The sequence below is a fragment of the Euprymna scolopes genome, chromosome 13 (genome assembly GCF_053919585.1).
Source record: "Euprymna scolopes isolate OS-2025 chromosome 13, ASM5391958v1, whole genome shotgun sequence".
Taxonomy (NCBI): Eukaryota; Metazoa; Mollusca; class Cephalopoda; order Sepiida; family Sepiolidae; genus Euprymna; species Euprymna scolopes.
The window spans coordinates 51,311,331-51,332,947 of NC_136494.1; the positions used below are offsets into that span (position 1 = coordinate 51,311,331).

Sequence of the window (21,617 nt, forward strand, 5' to 3'; positions counted from 1 at the left end):
TAAACATCAGTTCAATCCTCATTAGTAATTAAACATTAAATTTATGCATATTCATCTGCTACAATAATAACATGTTATATCCTTATTCTATCTGATATTACACTTATGTGGTCATAAGCAATGATATATTCAGAGCAAAACAGTTCTTAAGAAAACTATATAATCAATAGGTTGGCGATAAAATAGCTTTCAGTCCCACTTGCTTCAAAATTAAAACATTCATGGTGTTGAGGGGAATACTATTCTTATTTTCCTAATAATAATGGTTTAATTTTGTCCTTTCGTTTTATTATTAAGGAATATTTTAGCACAATACAAACAACTGATTATTATCTTATATTTTTCATTATCTTTTTAAGATTTTGTTTTTGTTATTTTAATTTTTTTAAACAATAAAAAATATTTTCTTTTTCCATCTATTTTGTGTTAAAATACTTCTATTGTTTTTTTGTTTTATTATATATATATTATATATATATATGTACTAGCGGGGTTAGCGTGTTTGTTTCCGGGACGGGGGAGGGGGAGTTTTAAAAAATGTTATGGTAGGTAAGTAGGAAGGATCAAACCCGGAGTCATGAGTAAAAGTAGGAAAATAAAGTGTTAAAAAACAAAAAAACAAAAACATCTGCAACGTTAACAGTTCGGCCACCAAGAAAAGTCCATTCCAGTTGTTTAGGAAAAAAAAAACAAAAAAAACGACTACGGTAGGTCGGCGCGAACGTGAAAATATAATGTGAATTGTCCAGCGTGCTAACCACTACGCCACAGAGCACTGCAGCTTAGTTTAGTGATTTTAAATAACTTCACATGAAAGAACTACAAAGCCAAACCGGTGTTCTCTTCTCAACTGTTCCTTGTGAACGATCCCCAAACGGTGTTAAGTGGTGGCAAGGGGAGGAGGAATTTATTAGAGAGAAAATATTTTACCACTTCCATTGATCTTAACCGATTTTGGCCGTGACTTCTCAGCAGAAAAAGTATAGAAATCTAAGATTATCGAGGAATTTGAGAAATAATAAGCCTATAACACACCTCAGATATTGTTCTGCCGTTTGTGCATATTATATTTGCATGAAATATCTTGATTTTTAATCCTATTAATGTCAAAATCAGACGGGAAAAAATGAGTTCATTTTATTTATATAGAAGATATATATATATAGAGAGAGAGAGAGAAAGAGAAAGATAATTGATAATTTATAATTAAAATTAAAAATTGGTTTCATAAGGAAGAACAAACAAAATTAATAAATTGTACGATTGTTTCGGAAACAATATTTTTATTGCGATAGACAATGAGTCTTGGACAATAATCTTATTATATAGTTTTTTGAAACAAGGTCTCCTCACCAGCAAAAATATTGAGTGGGTTTTTTTTTTTAAAGACACCAAAAATGAACCTAGCATTTTTTAAGTAAGGCAGATGTATCTGGAAAATATTTAAAATATAAAGAAAAATAGTTACTTTTTTGATGTTGATAAACAAAGTAAGATAAAATAAAATAAAATCTGGTTGAAAGGTAAGATTAAGAGAGTGTAAATTTTAAATATTTTTAACAAAAATACAAATACCTTTTAATGGTTTGCCTTTTAAAAGTCGTACGTATCATCGTCAATGTATTCATTGGAATGGTAAATGTAGTTTATGAATGCTTGAAAATGTTGATGTATAAAAACTTTCAAAGGAGATGCCAATGGAATAATATTAACAGTTAAAATCGTTAGTGACGTTAAATTTAAAATCAGCTGAAATATTTCAATTACAAAGGGAGATAATTTTATTCAAATAGAAAAATAAAGAGACTTGATTTCAAATATTTTTCATATGTTATACTCCCCTCTTTTGGAAATCGGGTATGATTATGAATATCTCCAGTATCAAATAATCCTTATATTCTGTGAAATTTACTTTGTGTATGAAAACCAAAGCCCACTACACAATTTAGGTCATTAGATTTCCAACAAGCCTTCATTTGTTAAATTATGATCAATAGTCGCTGAGATTTGGAACTTATAAAATTGCCAAAACAGGTGGTATACCTATATACATATACATATATATATATATATATATATATATATATATATAACTGTACCAGGCCATGCATTGCTGTGGCTCAGTTTGTTTAAATGGAACACAAAAAACAAAAAAAATGTATGTTTATGTTTTGAGATGTCCCTTTTTCTGTGCAGATGTAGAGATTGTCTCATTTGCAAACTGTAGAACACGCAACATATACTTGTCCATGTGAGAAGAAATCATGGTATAGATGTAAGTCACACAAATGTAAAACTTGTCCCTGAGTTTTGTTTATGGTTATTGCCAACGCCAAGTGAATTGTGAAGTGCAATATCTTAAATTAAAATGGTATATGCGTTGAAATCATTCAATGCATGTTCGCTGCCCGTTATTCCTGAAGTTGACAGATGGGAAAAACATAAGTGTTTCATTTTACAATGGGCATGTATGTCAGTACGCACTGGAAAATTTCATAAATTAAAAAATTTAGCTAATTTTCTTTTTGTATAGTGTTTTATCAAAAGTAAATTGATGGAAAAATTGAAAAGAAAACCGTTTAAAGAATAAACCAAGAAAGTAATTGGGAGATCGATGATAATTCAGAAGGAAGAAAGAAAAGAATGTCAAAATGTTGTAGGATAAGTTTTACAAAGAGGAAATAGTTTGGCAAACATTTTGCAGCTTTCCAAGCTGAACTTTATGGGTAAAGCTTCTCCTTCAATCAGTGCATAACAACTTTCAACAGGTCTAGTAAATCGGGAGCCAACATACATAAACTTCCAGTGTCCTGACCCACAAAGATGGTCCATTGTAGATGGACATCTACAATGTTTTTGGAGTAGAGTAAATCCCATTCCTGTTCAACTCCAGTCTGTGGTCAGGCATGTTGGGCGATTTATTTTGTATGTTTGAACACCATCCCAGATGCTGCCTAAGATTTTATCCTTGGTCTGCTGAAAGAGTTGTTCCAATGTATCATCCCAGTAAAACCTGCTGTTGTTTCAGGAGTTCTCTGAAAAGTGACGTGACGGGTGCCTGGATAAATGCATATGAAACTTGGTTGATCAGACCAAAGATAGACCTAACTCCTGTAATATTCGTTGGTGATAGAAAGTCTCTGATGCCCTCAACTAATTTTTTAGATGGTTTGTATCCTGTAAGGCTGATGTCAAAACCAGCAAACTCCACATTGTCTTTTGTAAAATGGAATTTATCTGAGTTAAATATGATTCCGTTTTCAGCACAAAGTATCATGAATCTAATAATGTGCCAAAAAGATAGTGCTATATCATAATCCCAAGAAAATAGAGTCATCCACACAGCTGGCCACACAAGGAAAACCTTCTGTAATGATATCAATCTTTTTGTGTAACCATCATTGGATGTTTGAAAACCTTATGAAGCTCGAAAATATCGATATCTGCCCCATTCTGTGATGGTAGTCATGTTAACCCGCGCTTTTGCAACAAGGGGAACACTTTGATACCCATTCCAGGCATCAAGAATTGTTTTCTTTTGTCCTGGGGGTATTATCTTGACAAGGCTGAATGGAGAGGGTGTGTGTCTCCTGTCTTGTTGCTGCATTAAAATTCTGCAAGTCCACTGTTCTATGTAGGCTGCCGTCTTTCTTGGAAACTGATCATTCTGGAACACCATGTCATTGGTGTCCCTGCTGGAACTGGTTCAATGATGTTCAGTGCTACATCAGCATCTAGCTGGGATTTGACAGCTTCTTTCAAGTGGTGGGGAACCAGGATTGGTTTGTGAACAGCTTTAGGTTGGTAGTTGCCCAGGAAGGTGATGGTGAGTGGTTCTCCACTGATGGTGTGCAATTTTTGGTGTGTACATGTGTTGAACGCACTGCTGGCAAAGTGACATTTATCCAGTTTTCTAGGTCTTCTTGATATTCAGGTCTAGTAGGATCTTGGCACTAAGTGAAATACTTCTTCATCCCCTCTAATCACTTTAACACCTGGTTATCTCCCACTTTGTCCTAAGGACTCCGACATACATATGCACAGACTTGGAATCTATATTCCAAACGCCTTTCCCTTGACTAGAAAATCCAAACTAGAATCAGACGACCAGTCCTTCATGTGATTTAGACGTAACCTGCAACACAGAGTTAGCTACTTCTATTTTCTCTACCGCTCTCCCTTGACCCAGGACTGTACCTTAGTCAACCAAGTCTCTGGCAGCATAGATACAGCACTCTCCCTTGATACAAGCACGCAAGTACATGTATTTGGTGACTTTAATGTCCACCACAGTAATTTGGTTGGTTTCTCTTCTTACACAGATGCAGTTGGTAGCATAGCACATAGCTTCTCTATATCTCATTCCCTATCACAGACAGTTACGTTTCTGACACGTTTCCCAGATCAGCAAGATCAGAAGCTTCACTTCTAGATCTATTTCTGACCACAGTTCCTGATGATTGTGTAACGAATGCCCATAGACCACTCAGGAATGCTGATCACGCTGTGAGAATGGTACGTCCAAGGATGGAATACTGTTGCCATATCTGGGCAGGAGCTGCTAAAAACAGCCTATCCTGCCTTGACAGAGTACAAAATAGACTTTGTGGCTTAGTGGGGGATGCCCTTTTCTCTACCTTGCAACCTCTCTCCCACAGAAGAGACGTTGCGAGCCTTTCCTTGTTTTATCGTTATTTCCATGGCAGGTGCTCGTCTGAACTCCAATCTCTGGTCCCCTCTCGCCAATCTTTCACAAAAAACACCCGTCTAGCCGAATCCACTGTGAAAAATTTCCCCCACTCTATCTGTGCCTAAATCAAAATGTGGATTCCATGAACAAAGCTTCTTTCTTAGAACTGCACGCCTGTGGAACTCTGTTCCGTCTGCCTGCTTCCCACCTGACTACAACTTGGATGTGTTCAAGTCCAATGTTAACAAATTCCTAATGAACCGCCCCCTTAAGTAAACACTTTATCAAATCTCCACACTAACGTAATGTACTCGCAATAACCCTTATCCCTGAATGGCTTCCGGGCCTTGATAAGTGGTGACCACTGTGTATAAAAAAAAAAATGGTAGACATCGCCCTAAACTCTCAACCCAAAGCTGAAGAGCAATTGCTCAAAACAACAAGGTATTATAAGAAGGCTAACTGGAGAGCCATCAGGGATCTCATCAGAAATGCCCCATAGGGAAATATCTTTTGTCTTCCTGCAGAACAGTGCATAAATGAAACCACTAAATGGTTCAAAGTGGCAATTAAATATTTCCACATGGAAATTCTATAGCAAACCCCACTCTACCCGATGGTTTATTTCTACTTGCGCAGCTGTCATTGCTCAAAGGCAGCATGCATACCGCAAAAAAAAAAAAAGTGATAAAGTTAAATATAAAATATAAAATAAAGGGAAACAAAAGTCAAAATGACCCAGACAGGAAATGTTAAAGGCGCGAAAATATATATAGGGCAAAATAATATCGGTCAACTGAAATGTACAGGTCATCACTTAAAAAAATATCAGCAAGAGTTGTTAAACGACACTAAAAGGAAAATAAAAATAAAAAAGGAAAATAAAAATAAATATATAATAAATAGAAAATAAAGAATAAATAAATAAATAAAATATAATAAAAAATAAAATATAATATATAATATAAAATAAAATAAAATAAGAATAAAAATAAAAAATAAAAATTATTTCAGGGGAGAAGATGGCCGGTATCTGCAATTTCAGGAAAAAAAAAAAGTAAGTAAATTCATATATGAAAATTAAAGTTTTTTATCTGCATTTTCTGTTTTATTCTTTAAACTTTCCTATCTATCTAATATATCAATCTACCCACACGTTCATATCTTGTATGTATATTTACTTAAATTTTACTATATGAATTTACTTACTTTTTTTTTATATATTTATTTTTATTTTCCTTTTAGTGTCCTTTAACAACTCTTGCTGACATTTTTTTAAGTGATGACCTGTACATTTCAGTTGACCTATATTATTTTGCCCTATATATATATTTTCGCGCCTTTAACATTTCCTGTCTGGGTTATTTTGACTTTTGTTTCCCTTTATTTTATATTTTATATTTAACTTTATCACTTTTTTTTTCTCTCTCTCTCTCTCTCCTTTCTCTTCCCAGATCTTTTTTTATTTATAGTTATGTCTCGGAAGTAGAGTGAAAAGCACATCTTATCTTTCTTTTATTAATATTATTTTTTATTATTTTTTTCCTTGTACACATTTTTGTGAATTATTCCATGGATTTCTGCCTTTGGATTATTATGGATCATCTTCTTCCAATTACGGGATTTCCTTGGATTTTACAAATGGAAATTCTTTTAACTTTCTTGAAGTTTTACATTTGGATTTTACCGTCACTGGATTTTTTATCTTCCTCCATTCATGTGTAATCACCTTTTTCTTCACCATATTTCCTCTGCTTAACTTATTTTGTTTTCAAATAAGATCTTTGACTTACTTGTTGTTTCATCAAATATTTCTGCATGCAAAATCCGATCTCGCATTTTGCTAATTCCTACCCTCTGATGAGAAGGAGAGTATTTCTTCGAAACTCCGCGGATTAAGGACTATCCATTTAGCTAGTGTTTCCTTTTCAGATTAAATATGTTTTTAACTCATTTCAAAGTGTTTTTTAGCATATTTATTAACTGTTTGCTCATATTATAAGCTCTATTTCCTATTTGGTCTTATTGAGCTTTTTTATCTGGCTGAGATAATTTTATAAATATTAATTCTTTAATATTTATAATTTACTTTAATTTTACCATCTTGGATCATTTTAGTAAATTCAATTGTAATTTTCATTTTATATATATATATATATATATATATATATATATATATATATATATACATACACACACACACACACAAACATACATTCTCCTACTCTTATGCTAGTTTGGTATATTGAATAACCAGTATCACTAAATATAGTTTCAGAAAGAACAGTCGTTTTTCAATAGATTTTTTTCATATTGTGTGTGAAAATTATTGTCTGGTGAGTGTTAAAAATTGACATATTTGGTTTTACAGTAAATTGTGATTCAGGATAATCCTTCTGTTCAAGGATGAATGAGTTGGTAATTTTCATATGACATATGTGTATAATCTCCTCTTTGCAAGATTTGATATCTGGTTTCTATTCTTTCAGCATTTGCTTCATTTAGCAGAGATGGTATTTACATTTTCACTCAATTTCTGTTGCAATTTTTAAGTATATATTTGTTGAGTTGTGATTTAAGGTATCTGTATAAGAATTTGTAATCATCCAAATTCTGGTTGAGTCATTGTTTGCCAGTTGTGTCCATAATGGGATTTGATGTGGCACAGAATTATTATTTTTGATTCAGAACTAAAGTTACTTTTGATGAGGTATAGGGTTTCTTTGATTTCTATTTTTGATGGATGCTAGAACACCTCCATTATTTCTATGATCAAAGTATACTGGATTTTCAGAGATTTAACAGTCATACTGCATCTTTGTTTTCCAAAACCACTGTTTTCAACCATATACAAGCATCGCTACAAAAGTAAAGCCTACTTTTTTTATTACAAAACCAAAATGTTGAAGAGCCATGAAGATGTGAATAGTACCATTAAACAAGCAACCTTTTCTGCTTCAGAATTTATTTTTCTATTATACATCTACATTCTCAATGCATTTCTGCCAGCGATGAAATCATAAAAGTCTAAAGCATGTTTTGTCACTCACATCTGACGCCACTCTGAAATCGACAAACACATCTCCTAACTGTGCTGGTATCAACTGCATTAGCTTTGTAAACGTTCAACAGGTGCCAGCAAATGTTGATTGGTTCAATTTTTTCCTGCATGAAGGAATTAAATGATGCATTTCTGCTCCTGACACATGTCATGACAGGAGTTGCTTTCTTAGAGTTTCACACTGTTAATATTTGCATCAGAGAGATTAAACTTTCAGGTCATGAATGCATAAATTTAGTCATTTTAACAATGAAATTTGCAATCCTCTCTGATCCATTTGGGCAGAAGAAAAATTAGGAGACATTACTTTTGGAATATATATATATGAGTTGGAGGTGTATGATTTTGATTGGGTGCAGTTGTATGTCACCCACTGGTTGATCAGTCTAGACAAAGTAAGAGTCAACCATTGGGTGATGCAGTGCACATAGCCACATTTATTTGGGCTGTTGAACACTCAGCCACCAGACGACCCCACTAATCAACCATCTCAACAAAAATAACCTTCTTAGTGACACTCAATATGGTTTCCGTTCTGCTAGATCTACAGCAGATGTGCTTACAGTTATATCTCATAGGATTAGCAAATCTCTCGACGGAGGCAACCTTTCTAGGGCAATTGCTCTTGACATATCTAAGGCCTTTGATAGGGTATGGCATAAAGGTTTACTTCATAAGATCTCTAGCTATGGTATAGCTGGAAATGTCTTCTCAATTATTAAATCATTTCTTTCTGATAGGTTCATAAGAGTAGTAGTTGATGGGCAAAAATCAGAAGCCCACAGTATTAATGCTGGTGTCCCTCAGGGGTCCATCCTGGGCCCAACTCTTTTCCTGATCTACATTAATGATCTTCCAAATCACATCCTTACATCATTTGTAGACATTTATGCTGACGACACTACCATTTATGGTACCACATCTAAGACAGTAAACGACCAAGTTCTCTCCAATTCTCTCTCCTCTGATCTTGAGCATGTAGTACAATGGGGAAAGGAGTAGCTGGTTACTTTTAATGCATCTAAAATCAAGCTCCTCTCTTTACATCATCAACATTCTGATCCACATCTGGCATCAATTGAAATGAATGGCTCTCGTCTTCAGGAGGCCTCAAGTTTTGACAAGCTTCTGGGCTTGACCATTACTCCTGATCTTAAATGGAACACGTACATCAAATCTGTTGCCAAGGCCGCTGGAAAAATGGTGGAATCTTTCTATCAATCCAGTAGATATCTCACTGCTGATGCAATTCTCTATCTATATAAGAGCCAGGTACGTCCAAGGATGGAATACTGTTGCCACATCTGGGCAGGAGCTGCTAGAAAGGACTTGGCCTGCCTTGATAGAGTTAAAAATAGACTTCGTAGCCTCGTAGGAGATGTCCTTTTCTCTTCCTTGCAACCTCTATCTCACAGAAGAGATGTTGCGAGTTTGTCTCTGATGTATCGTTATTTTCATGGAAAGTGTTCGACTGAGCTTCAATCTATGGTCCCCCCTCGCAAAACTTTCACAAGAAACACTCGTCTAGCTGTAAACACTATCAATAATTCCCCCCACTCTTTATCTGTGCCTAAACCTAAACGTAGATTCCATGAACAAAGCTTTTTTATTAGAACTGCACGCCTGTGGAATTGTCTTCCGTTTTCCTGCTTTCCGGCTGACTACAATATGGTTGTCTTCAAGTCTAACGTAAATAAGTTCTTGATGAGCCGTTCCATATAAGTTATCAAATTTAACAAATTTTCATTACTAATGATTATTATATTGTCCAATTTCTACTGTACACTCTTTAACCCTTATCCTTGAGCGGCCTCTTGACCTTGATAATGAGTTGATACCTATGAAAAAAAAAAAAAGAAAAAGACCAATGTGAACAAGTTCTAATTGAATCGTCCCCCTAAGTAATCCAAGTTTCAAAATTCCCACTGTTTACTATGCTAAAATCACAATGACTAATGTATACCTATTAACCCTTATCCTTGAGTGGCCTCTGGGCCTTGATAAGTGGTGACACCCTTGTAAAAAAAAAAAAAAAAAAACCCTCTGCAAAAATGCAATCGGCAACAGAAGAAATGCTTGCAAGATTAGAAGCAAAACAAATGGTGCTAGTTCAAATGAAAAATTGAGAAAGTATACTGCAGCAAAGCATTGGCAAGTTGCAAAAAAAGCAAAGAAAAAGAAAATTTTATGATAACAATCTTTTCAGTTACATGATTTCTGAAAAACAAGCACATTTTTACATTTTCATGCAATATATGATTAAGGATATAAAGATAATAACAATAATAAAAATTCAAGGAAATTATCTCAGTTCAAATGATGTATATCATTAATGATTAGATGTAATAACTGTGTTGTAGTTGAGATAATTGTCCTTAAAAAGAACATTATTAACATTTAACAAATTCTTTTCAAGTAGTAGTCCATGAATCAATACTTGAAAGAGCCCCAACCTCATCCACTTGATTTTGAGAGAAAATCTTGGAGAAAATCATAAACGACCTCTTTGATGAAATTGTGTATGAGATGGCTATATTTGCTGATGACTACACTCTATTATGTGGGAAAAATGAATGTACACATATCAAAGGCAATGTCTAAAATCTTGGAAAATAATCTCCAATCTGTAGTGAAATAAGTAGTTGTTTTTTTTTGCTTACATTATAATTTTTGGAAGAAACTTCTGTTAATTTTACTTGGTTGTGTTTTCGCTTTAATTGATCAGAGAAAAAATACAATTATCTGGTTATAAGTGTCTTTTGATTGGTTGTACGATTTCAAGAATATTAATAAAAGATCAGCTGCTTTAACTTTGAAAAACAAATTAACATGTAAAATTTAGTCTTGAAAAAATTTATATTTCTAATTTTTGGCTATTCAAAGTAAATATTGTTATGACTTGCTGTAAAAAATAATTCAATGGATAAAAACACATACAAATTACATATTCAGAAAGATTATTTTATTTTTAATCATATATATATATATATATATATATATTAAACTGGCTCATTATTAAATTTCTTTCATAACTTCTACTATGATACAGTCCCTAGTCTTTTTACAAGACTAGATTCTGTGTTAGGTTAGTTGCACCACGAGTTGTATACATTCCAAAAAATACAACCCTCATTTATGAATCTTACATATGCATTATATGTTTTTTGTTCACTATATTTGTTTGTTTGTAATTTCTACCATGAATCATGGTACACTAGACGACACATTTGTCTAATTCGTACCATGACTCCCATTACACTTATTCTACACGGCAATAGATGTTAAAGTAAACACTTGATAGGAATGTATATATGAAATACTTTTATCAGCTACTCAATGGATTCAAAGTATGCCTGATTACATGTACTATAAATTATGAAATATAAACAATTTGATGAAAATTCTTAGAGTAGGAGAAAAATTAAATTTGGACATAGAATATGCATTATATGTGCTTAGTGGTGCACTTATCCTATGAAAATAAGAATAGAAAACTCAATTTTCTATATCATTAACAAGTTTTTTGTAAAAAAAAAATATTATTCTTTTAACCCCCCCCCCAAATGTTTTTCGTGAAATTAAAAAAAAAAAACAAAAAAAAAACTTTTCATTTATCTAGTTTAATAACCCAGAGTTACATTTCATACTTAATTACAAAACTTACATCACACGCTACAAAGTTGTTTAGATTTGTTTGTTTGGAAAACCAATGATATAAATGAATAATCTAACGGGATGTCATTTTTTTTTTTTTTTTTTCAGATTTCTGTAAATTACATTTATTTAGCTCAAATGTTTCAATCTTTATAAAACATTATTTTTAATGAATTTAGCAGCTTCTGAATACATCAATGCTGTGTGCATTCACTTGAAGTATTTTTCTGCCTAACCTTTCTTCAGAATTTCCAGAAAATTTATGTATATACATAATATCTTAGTACATATTTTTCAAATACTCAAACACACTGAATTAACAATGTAACTGATGAATTATCTTTTTAATGTATATTTCTATACATGCTTTCTTTCAGTCTTATTTTGGTAGTTGTTTTGGAAGAGTACAACTTTAGCAAAACCAGAATTTTTAAAATAACTCTTTGCCTTTGGCTTTAGGAGTATACAAATTTTAATACATTTGCTCACCTTTTAAATCATATATTTTGCATAAAATATTTATTTACTAAAAAATAAAAAATAGCAACACTATTTTTAAGGCTAATACATCAGTTCTAAAGGAAAAATCTGTGTAGATTAAAAATATAAAAGTGATAAATCATCATATTCGATTCAATGTCATTTCTACTTTTAAACTATAATTCTATTTAGGCTCAAAACTAAACTATTTATAAAGTGAATTATTTAACTTTTATTTAATAAAAATAAATATTTATTGAAAAAATTGTAACTGAGATGTATAAGCTGATAAGTAAAACTATTAGATTCCAGAATCAATAAAAACATGAAAGAGTGTATAAACCAAAAAGTGAGTATTACTCGTAGAATTTTAAATAGTATTGAAGGAATAGAAGAAAACATTCGTTGCATAGTTGATGACTGATAATTTTTAATAAATGGAGATGATACTGACAACACAGATTCAAATCTATTTAATGGAATTTATAAAGAAATCAGAAAGAGTACTTAATATAGACATGCAAATTTAAAAAGCTAGACAATAGTTTTTATATTTTAGAAAAATAATTGTCAATAGAAAAAAGATTATAAAAATCCCAGGTTTTCTGTGCCACGTCATGTAGACGAAAACTAGCATTAAACCAGTATTTGCTTAAGATAATAAAACAACAATGCACTATATCCAGTAGTTTAGAAAAGATATCATTCTCTTTATTTTATTTAGATTCTATAATCTTTCTTGCAACATCACATACATACATGATTGACAGAAGTTTGCTACCTCTTCAGTTAAGTGTTGTGCAGTCAGTGACTTTTAATCCAGCTTGAAAGTACACACATGTGATATAAAAAGGTTCCTTCTTGTAAAGGTGATCGCATAATAATATTGTGAATCCTCGAATATTGTGTCAAGCTACTTTTAGATTTGCAGACTAGACCACAAATATAACAACTTAGCGTTGCCGGGTGTGCTGTAAAAGCCTCTTCATAAGACTGTTGTTCTTGCCGTTGATTGCATGATTTCAGATGATTAACAAAACCAGCTTTTGACAAAAGGTATCTGCCACATACAGTGCACTTCAGTTCCTATTGTAATTTCTCTGACATTATATTTTTGTTCTGCTTTCTAAACACATGTTTTAGGACAGCAAGATGTACAGGCTGCTCTTCAATCCTTTCATAACTTTCTCCACACTGATTGATCTTTTGCTTGGGCTTCTCAGTTACGTACATCCATCTCAAGTATTTTCAAGTTATATATATTATTTAATTGGAATTCATTATTGAGATGAGTATTATTTATTAATTGTGAACTATTATCCTCAGCTTTTTTAGTTATTGTTTCACGATGTTTCGGCCAATTATTCCTCTCGCCTTCGTCAGGTGGTAACCATGACAGGATAGGAACTCCAAATCTCCTAACTGCATTCTCAGTAATTATTGCCTTCCATAGTTGTTATTGTCTCATTACGTTTTGGCCAAGTAAGCCTCTGGCCGGCTTTGGGTAGGATTGAAACCACTATCTTCAGACAATGCTCACCTGGAACTGTAGAGATTCAATGTTCTATCCAATGTGCCATGGGCCCCAGAAGTTGAATTTTTTGGTCTTATAAATCCACGTTTATTTATTATCTGATCTTCCATGGTCGGGTTCGTATCGAATGTTATATATATTATTTAATCGGAATTCATTATTGATATGAGTATTATTTATTAATTTATTTATTGCAGACTGTTATCCTCATCTTTCTTAGTTTCACAACGTTTTGGCTAACTTCGTCAGGTGATAACCACGACAGGATAGGAACTTCGAATCTCTTAACTAAAAAAAAAAAAAAGTCTTTTGGGACGCTGATATTAAAGCTAAAAGTCTTCTCAAATCAGTTTGCACTCTGGAGATGAATGCGTGTTCGAGATAAGTGTATTTTAATTTTTATGTTTAATTTCTAATATTAATAACTACATTCTATTTCAGTACTTAATTTATATTTTTATCTCCTGATTGTTTTATTTAATGATAGCGTTTTCTCGTCATAAATGCTTATTATATCTACCAAGTTGATCTTAAGGATAGCATACTCAACCATTTTATATTTCTTTCAGACCCCCCCCCGCTCAATTTCTGGTTTTTTTTTTCATTTTATGTTGAATTTACTTATAATGGCACTAGTTGAATTTCAGAGGACCCCCCCCCCTTGCTTTCTCTTATATCGCAATTTCTTAAACGTCACTTGCAAAAATGCAGAAAGCGATCACGTTTTTGTTTTAACGGTTAATTAAAAAAAATTTTAAAAAGTCTTTTGGGACGCTGATATTAAAGCTAAAAGTCTTCTCAAATCAGTTTGCACTCTGGAGATGAATGCGTGTTCGAGATAAGTGTATTTTAATTTTTATGTTTAATTTCTAATATTAATAACTACATTCTATTTCAGTACTTAATTTATATTTTTATCTCCTGATTGTTTTATTTAATGATAGCGTTTTCTCGTCATAAATGTTTATTATATCTACCATTTGATTGCATGAACAGATTAGGAAATTGTATTCATTGTTAATTCGTGAGAGGTGAATCTATCACCATACGTTCCCTTTGAAAAACTCGCCAGTTGGACTTTTATTAAGTAAAAAAAAAAAAATCTATTAAGTATTGTAAAGGAGAGTAGAGAACGTTTTGTGGAAACGTTGTCGGCAGCTCCTGTTACTCTTGCTTCTCTTTATTTGTCACTCAGTCCTCATTTTTTAATGAGTGATTTTTCTGACAAAGGGAGAAGAAAAAGCGGTATTCTAGGTTGGCAGTATTTTGCGTGAACAGTCAACAGAGATGGCGCAAATTTTCTGTTCTATGTCTATCCTTGTAGCCATGTCACTAGTAAGGGTGCTGGAAGTAAACGTTTTATCTGGGCTGACGTTATCCGCCTGATAGTCAGGGACCCGAACCTTGGATTAACCACTAAGGAGGCTGTCCTATCAGCAGGCACAAAGTACTGGGGCTGCTGTATTGCCATTTGGTGAATGGATTCTGGACCATGCAGTAGTCTCTGGTGGGGCCTCTCGATGCCATACTAGTGGGTAATTGTTACGGCTTTACCTTATCATGTGCTACAAAAAAAAAAAAAAATTCTTCGTTACTTTTCTCTCTTTGTTTCCCCTCTCTGTCCTGCTCTAAGCAAGTCTGACGACCTAGTCCACAAACTCCAAAATTCCATCATGATAAATTTCAATAAAAAATACACGATTAAAACCGGATCTGAAACTTCCAACGTAGACCCCCACTACCATGTCTCCTTCTCCAACATCAGGGGTCTACGTTCTAACCTTCCAGAGGTTGAAGCCCAATTACAGGAGACTAAACCAGACCTTTTATTTTTAAGCGAAACTGGAATTGGACAGACTATTTCCCTAAATGAGTTCGTAATTAAAGGATACTCTAACCTAACTTCCAAATCCGACCCCCAAGATCGCCATGGGCATGGAATATGTGCCTATATAAAAGATGGCTTTCCATGTGGTAGGGACATCTCCAGAGAAGATCCTAACTTACCCTATATGTGCTTCCAGGTAGCACTAGCTCACACTACGGCATTTATATTTACTCTCTATCGCCTCCATAACAGCGGAGTTACTATCTTTAAAAGCATATCTGAGAAAATTGACCAAGTTCTATCAGCATATCCTTCAGCTAACATTCACGTATGTGGAGACTTCAATATTCATAATGTGGAATGGTTGACCCACTCAAACAAGACCGATGATGAGGGGAGATTCTGTCATGATTTCTCCATTGCTTATGACCTCACTCAGATTGTTCACGAACCCACCAGTGTGCCCGACAATGCCGGCCAGTATGCAAGTCTCCTAGACCTTTTTCTCACAACTTGCCCTGAACTATGTTCAGTTTCCGTTCTGTCTCCTCTTGGATCTTCCGACCACTCAGTTGTATCAATTAAGATAAAAATGAAATGTAATAAGTCCTCAGACGTACCTCTCCATCGTACAGTATATCGATACACTATGGCTGACTGGGATAGTTTCCGTACATTTATATCGGATCTTCCTCTGCGTTCCATGTTTAAAAAGGATGTGTCGTCTATAGTATTAGACCTGACAGAATGGTTAATTGTAGGTATAGACAATTTCATACCCTCGAAAAAGTTTCAGCAAAAACCTAACAGCCAGCCATGGTTCTCTCCAGAATGTGCTGCTGCTATTGCGCACAGAAATCACTTTTTCCCCTGCTTCCAACGTAATAGATGTATGGAAACTAAAGCCGCTTTCAGGACTGCCAGCAACCATTGTAAGAAAGTAATAAAGAACGCAAGAGAGTTGTATGCTCAGTCCGTACAGTCCAAAGTAGCTGAGCAGCGGCTTGGTTCCCACCAGTTTTGGCAAATTGCAAACAGAATCCTGAACAGAAGCGTGTGCTCCATCCCAACTATCATCAATGGACCTGAGGTAATCTTGTCAACATCAGACAAAGCCAAACTCTTTGCCAAGAACTTTTCAGCCAATTCTACCCTTTGCGACCAAGGCCGCCAACCCCCAATATTTCCTCCTGTATCAGAAAACACACTATGTGATATACAAATATCTGTATGTGATGTTGCCAAGCTAATCAAAAATCTTGATTCCAGTAAAGCAACCGGCCCTGAGGGTATTCCAATTTAGTACTCAAAAAACTTCAACCAGAACTAACACCCATACTTACAAAACTGTTTAAACATTGTCTTAAGGAAAATTGCTTCCTATCACCCTGGAAAATCTCATCAGTATGCCCTTTATTTAAGAATTCAGGTGATCGTTCATCCCCCTCTCAGTACAGGCCAATAAGTCTCCTGTGTGTCATGAGTAAGTTGCTGGAATCTGTTTTAAATACAGAAGTAATCAACCATCTCAGCAAAAATAACCTTCTTAGTGACACAATATGGTTTCTGTTCTGCTAGATCTACAGCAGATGTGCTTACAGTTATATCTCATAGGATTAGTGAATCTCTCGACAGAGGCAACCTTTCTAGGGCAATTGCTCTTGAAATATCAAAGGCCTTTGATAGGGTATGGCATAAAGGTTTACTTCACAAGATCTCCAGCTATGGTATAGCTGGAAATGTCTTCTCAATTATTAAATCATTTCTCTCTGATAGGTTCATAAGAGTAGTAGTTGATGGGCAAAAATCAGAAGCTCACAGTATAAATGCTGGAGTCCCTCAGGGTTCCATCCTGGGCCCAACTCTTTTCCTGATCTACATTAATGATCTTCCAAATCATATCCTTACATCATTTGTAGACATTTTTGCTGACGACACTACCATCTATGGTAGCACATCTAAGACAGTAAACGACCAAGTTCTCTCCGATTCTCTCTCCTCTGATCTTGATCATGTTGTACAATGGGGAAAGGAGTGGCTGGTTACTTTTAATGCATCTAAAACCAAGCTTCTATCTTTACATAATCAACGTTCTGATCCCCATCTGGCATCAATCAAAATGAATGGCTCTCATCTTGGGGAGGCCTCAAGTTTTGACAGGCTTCTGGGCTTGACCATTACTCCTGATCTGAAATGGAATACATACATCAAATCTGTTGCCAAGGCTGCTGGAAAAATGGTGGGATCTTTCTATCGATCCAGTAGATATCTCACTGCTGATGCAATTCTCTATCTATATAAGAGCCAGGTACGTCCAAGGATGGAATACTGTTGCCACATATGGGCAGGAGCTGCTAGAAAAGACTTGTCCTGCCTTGATAGGGTTCAAAATAGACTTTGTGGCCTGGAGGGAGATGTCCTTTTCTCTTTGCTGCAACCTCTATCTCACAGAAGAGATGTTGCGAGTTTGTCTCTGCTTTATCGTTATTTTCATGGAAAGTGTTCGACTGAGCTTCAATCTATGGTCCCCCTTCGCCAAACTTTCACAAGAAACACTAGACTAGCTGAAAACATTATCAATAATTTTCCCCACTCTTTATCTGTACCTAAACCTAAACATAGATTCCATGATCAAAGCTTCTTTCTTAGAACTGCACGCCTGTGGAATTGTCTTCCGTTTTCCTGATTTCCAGCTGTCTATAATATGGTTGTCTTCAAGTCCAACGTGAACAAGTTTCTGATGAGCCGTTCCACTTAAGTTAACAAATTTACCAAACTTCCATTACTATTGATTACTATATTGTCCTTTTGACTACTCTACACTCTTTAACCCTTATCCTTGAGTAGCCGATCGGCCTTGATAAGTGGTGACGCCTATGTAAAAAAAAAAAAAAAAAAATGTCTCTATCCACTGCGCCACAGCCCTAAAGGGCGATCAAGGTTGGATTTTTTTGTCTTATAAATCCATGAAGGCCAGAGGAATAGTTGGCCGAAACATCGTGAAACAACAACTAAGAAAAATGAGGATAATAGTCCACAATAAATAAATTGATTTTTTTCAAGTTGTTTTTCAGAGAATCCGTAAACCTTTTTCTCGGTTTATGTTGTGGTATTTTACCCCTATCTATCTCACCATAAAACAGTTGTTTAGGAAGTCTTTTGTCCTCCATCCTTACCAAATGACCAATCCAGCGCATCTGATTTTGAATGATTCTCATTTCTATACTAGTATTATTTGATCATTCAAGAACTACATTGTCAAGCGTTAGAATCCTCCAGTTAATATTAAGTATTCTCTAAATACAACTTTGGTAAAACCTTTCCAATAACTTGAGATGCCTTCTCTGACCCATATAGCAGCAGTGATAACACATGTTTTGTTTTTGATGCATCTATCTAACCACACAAGTTTCTCCAATTTGGTTATATTGTGATTTATCTTAGGATCAAGCGTACAGTCTTTACTCAGCGATATAGATATACAAAATTGCCCCTGACATTTAACTTTTTACCATTAACGAAGATGTTTGGTTTAACATATCGCATTCCTATAGGAGGGGAATACATAACATGTTTTTTTAAGGCTGATGGTAAGTCCAAAAGCTTTAAAAGCCTCTGATAACTTGTCCATAATCATCTGTGTCTGCTTTTGAATGTGAAACAAGGTCTGCATCATCTGCATATAAAAGTTCAGTGCTTATGTCAACAAAAACTCTAATCTAGATAAGATAACCAGCATAAACATGGCAAAAATAAGCATATTTTCCAAGGTACAATTTGGGACACTTATTAATTAACGTACACAAAACAAAAGTAAACAACCTGTTACAATGAGACAATGTTAATTAATCAACAACAAAAATTAAATAAACTTTGGTAATTAACGAAAATAAAAATCATATCACATACTTCTCCCTTTTCCGCTAAAGAAATTCTAAGAGATGAATTTTGACATGTCTTTTGGCATGAGATCAAAAACTTACATTTAAGAATAATTTGTTTTTCTATATTTTAGTTAATCATAAAAAACTAATAATTCCACCCAACAAGTGTTTATTCGCATATCTAGTAGTGAAAATGAAGTATAATATTTGACGTTTGCAATTTAAATTGACATTAGTCAGAAATTGACAGTTTAAAGGTTTCAAAATCACAAATTTCACCTAGGAAAGTAGAAGTCAGTGTCAGGCTTTTTTTAATCTATAATAATAATGGGGAAACATGTTTGCTTTGCCATTTGAAGGAGATTTTGAAGTATTTAAGCTGTCAATTTCTGGTTATGATTAAAGTGTCAAGTATTATAGTTTACTTGTCTATCTGGACATGTGAAACACGGAATCTTTGACTGTGTTACTATTATATCAGGAAAGGGGGAAATTAATCAAAATTATTCAGACAAAAAAGAAATGAGAGAAATTGTGATGTTTATTTAAATAAAAAAAAAGTACTCGTGCAAAAAGAAAGGACCGTGCCGAAATAATGTTATTTCAAAATCCATTTTTTAACATGGGAAGGTTGTGTTTTTTTTTTAAAATTAACTATTCTGTAGTTTCACCTAGCAATTTAATAAACAAAAGATACCATAAAAATTGAATTTAATAATAAAAAAATTTGCACGGTCCTTTGTTTTACTAACTTGTTTCCTTTTCATAAACTGCTTTGGCAATTTCCGGAACACGGCTATAGTATTCATGCAATCATTTTTTTCCATTTAACATTGCTTCATTATTTAGCATCCCAAATTATACTTTGGAAAATATGCTTATTTTTGCAATGTCTATGCTGGTTATCTCCTTTAGATTGGAGTTATTGTTACCATAAGTTCAAGAACAAGGTTCTGAAAGTTTTCAACTTTGCATTGAGACATCCAAGTTTAAAAAGTTTAACTGATGTGCAAAACTGAAACTTCACCCCAATATCACAATTGTTAAAAGCATTCACCAGTATCGCAACAAAATATATGGAAAATAATGTAGGAGCAAGTATATACCCTTTGTTTCATACCGTTTTCAGTTGAAATTGGATCAGATAGAGATTCATTAAAGTTCACTCGGGCTTTCATAAAGCAAGTGCACAAAACTGGTAGAACAGCCTAGTTTCCTAAGAATCTTCCAGAGTGCATTGCGATTGATGGTATCAAAAGCTTTTGTCAGATAAACAAAAACTCAATACAAAGGCACTCACTGCGCGATACATTTTTCTATTAGCTGTCATGCAAAGAAATTCATGCCCATTTAGCCATGGCCAGATCAAAAACCATATTGATTCTCTGGGATGATAAAGGGACAAATTCATTTCAACAAACGATTTAACAACATCTTTGCTAAAACCTTAATGTAGGAGCAAGTATATCATCTTGTTTCACACTGTTTTTAATTGAAATTGGATCAAACAGAGATTCATTAAAGTTCACTCAGGCTTTCATATTATGGTGTAACTGCTGAAACAACTCCACAAAACTGGTAGAACAGCCTAGTTTCCTAAGAATCTTCCAGAGTGCATTACAATTGATGATATCAAAAGCTTTTGTCAGATCAACAAAAACTCAAGACAAAGGCACTCACTGCTCCATACATTTTTCTATTAGCTGTCACGCAAAGAATATTGTGCCACAGCCAGATCTAAAACCACATTGATTCTCTGCAATGATAGAGGGACAAATCCATTTCAACAATTGATTTAACATCTTTGCCACTGTTTCAAACAAGCTAATGCACCTATAATCACCACACTCAGATTTTTACCTCTTTCCTTTATAAATTGGGATCAATATTTCATCAATCCAATCTTGAGGGATAGCATTACCATACCAAACAGCAAGGATGAGTGCCTGGACTGTGTTGATAACGCTATCCCCTCCAAATAGCAATAATTTAAACAGGTCCATCAAGTCCAGGTGCTTTTCTCTTATAAATCTCTGTTAATGTTCTTTTGATCTCATCAATGCTGAGATCAGTCATCATCTCATCAACGACCTCCTTTTGAGAGAGACTATCAATAACGATATCATTTACTTCAGACTTCATTTTTTTAAAAATACATATATACATACATATGTATGTACATACATGTATGATGTTGTGTTTCCTATAATAGAAAAGGTTAGAGACTCTAAATAAAATCTAAAAACGTATTCCCATGTAAAATTTATTGGAGAAAAGAATGAAATTATTTTTGAATCTCTAAGAATATCTCTAAGTGGGCTTCAATCATAAGAAATGTTGGGTTTTCCTGCTAGTAAATGCTAAAATATAATTTAATGATAAACATTTGATGCACAATGTTTGCGTTTGAATTACAATTTTCTATAAGTATATTTTTCCAAACTATGCATGTAAATCATTTCATTAATTTTTGAGTCAGTAACTAT

At 34.0% G+C, this 21,617-nt stretch overlaps 1 protein-coding gene across 7 annotated transcripts in view; it reads right to left on the minus strand.

Moving 5' to 3' along the window:
• LOC145292018 (golgin subfamily A member 1-like) overlaps positions 1-21,617 on the minus strand; it is a 250,205-nt gene that overhangs the window by 149,468 nt on the left and 79,120 nt on the right. The gene's annotated exons all lie outside the window — the stretch shown is intronic.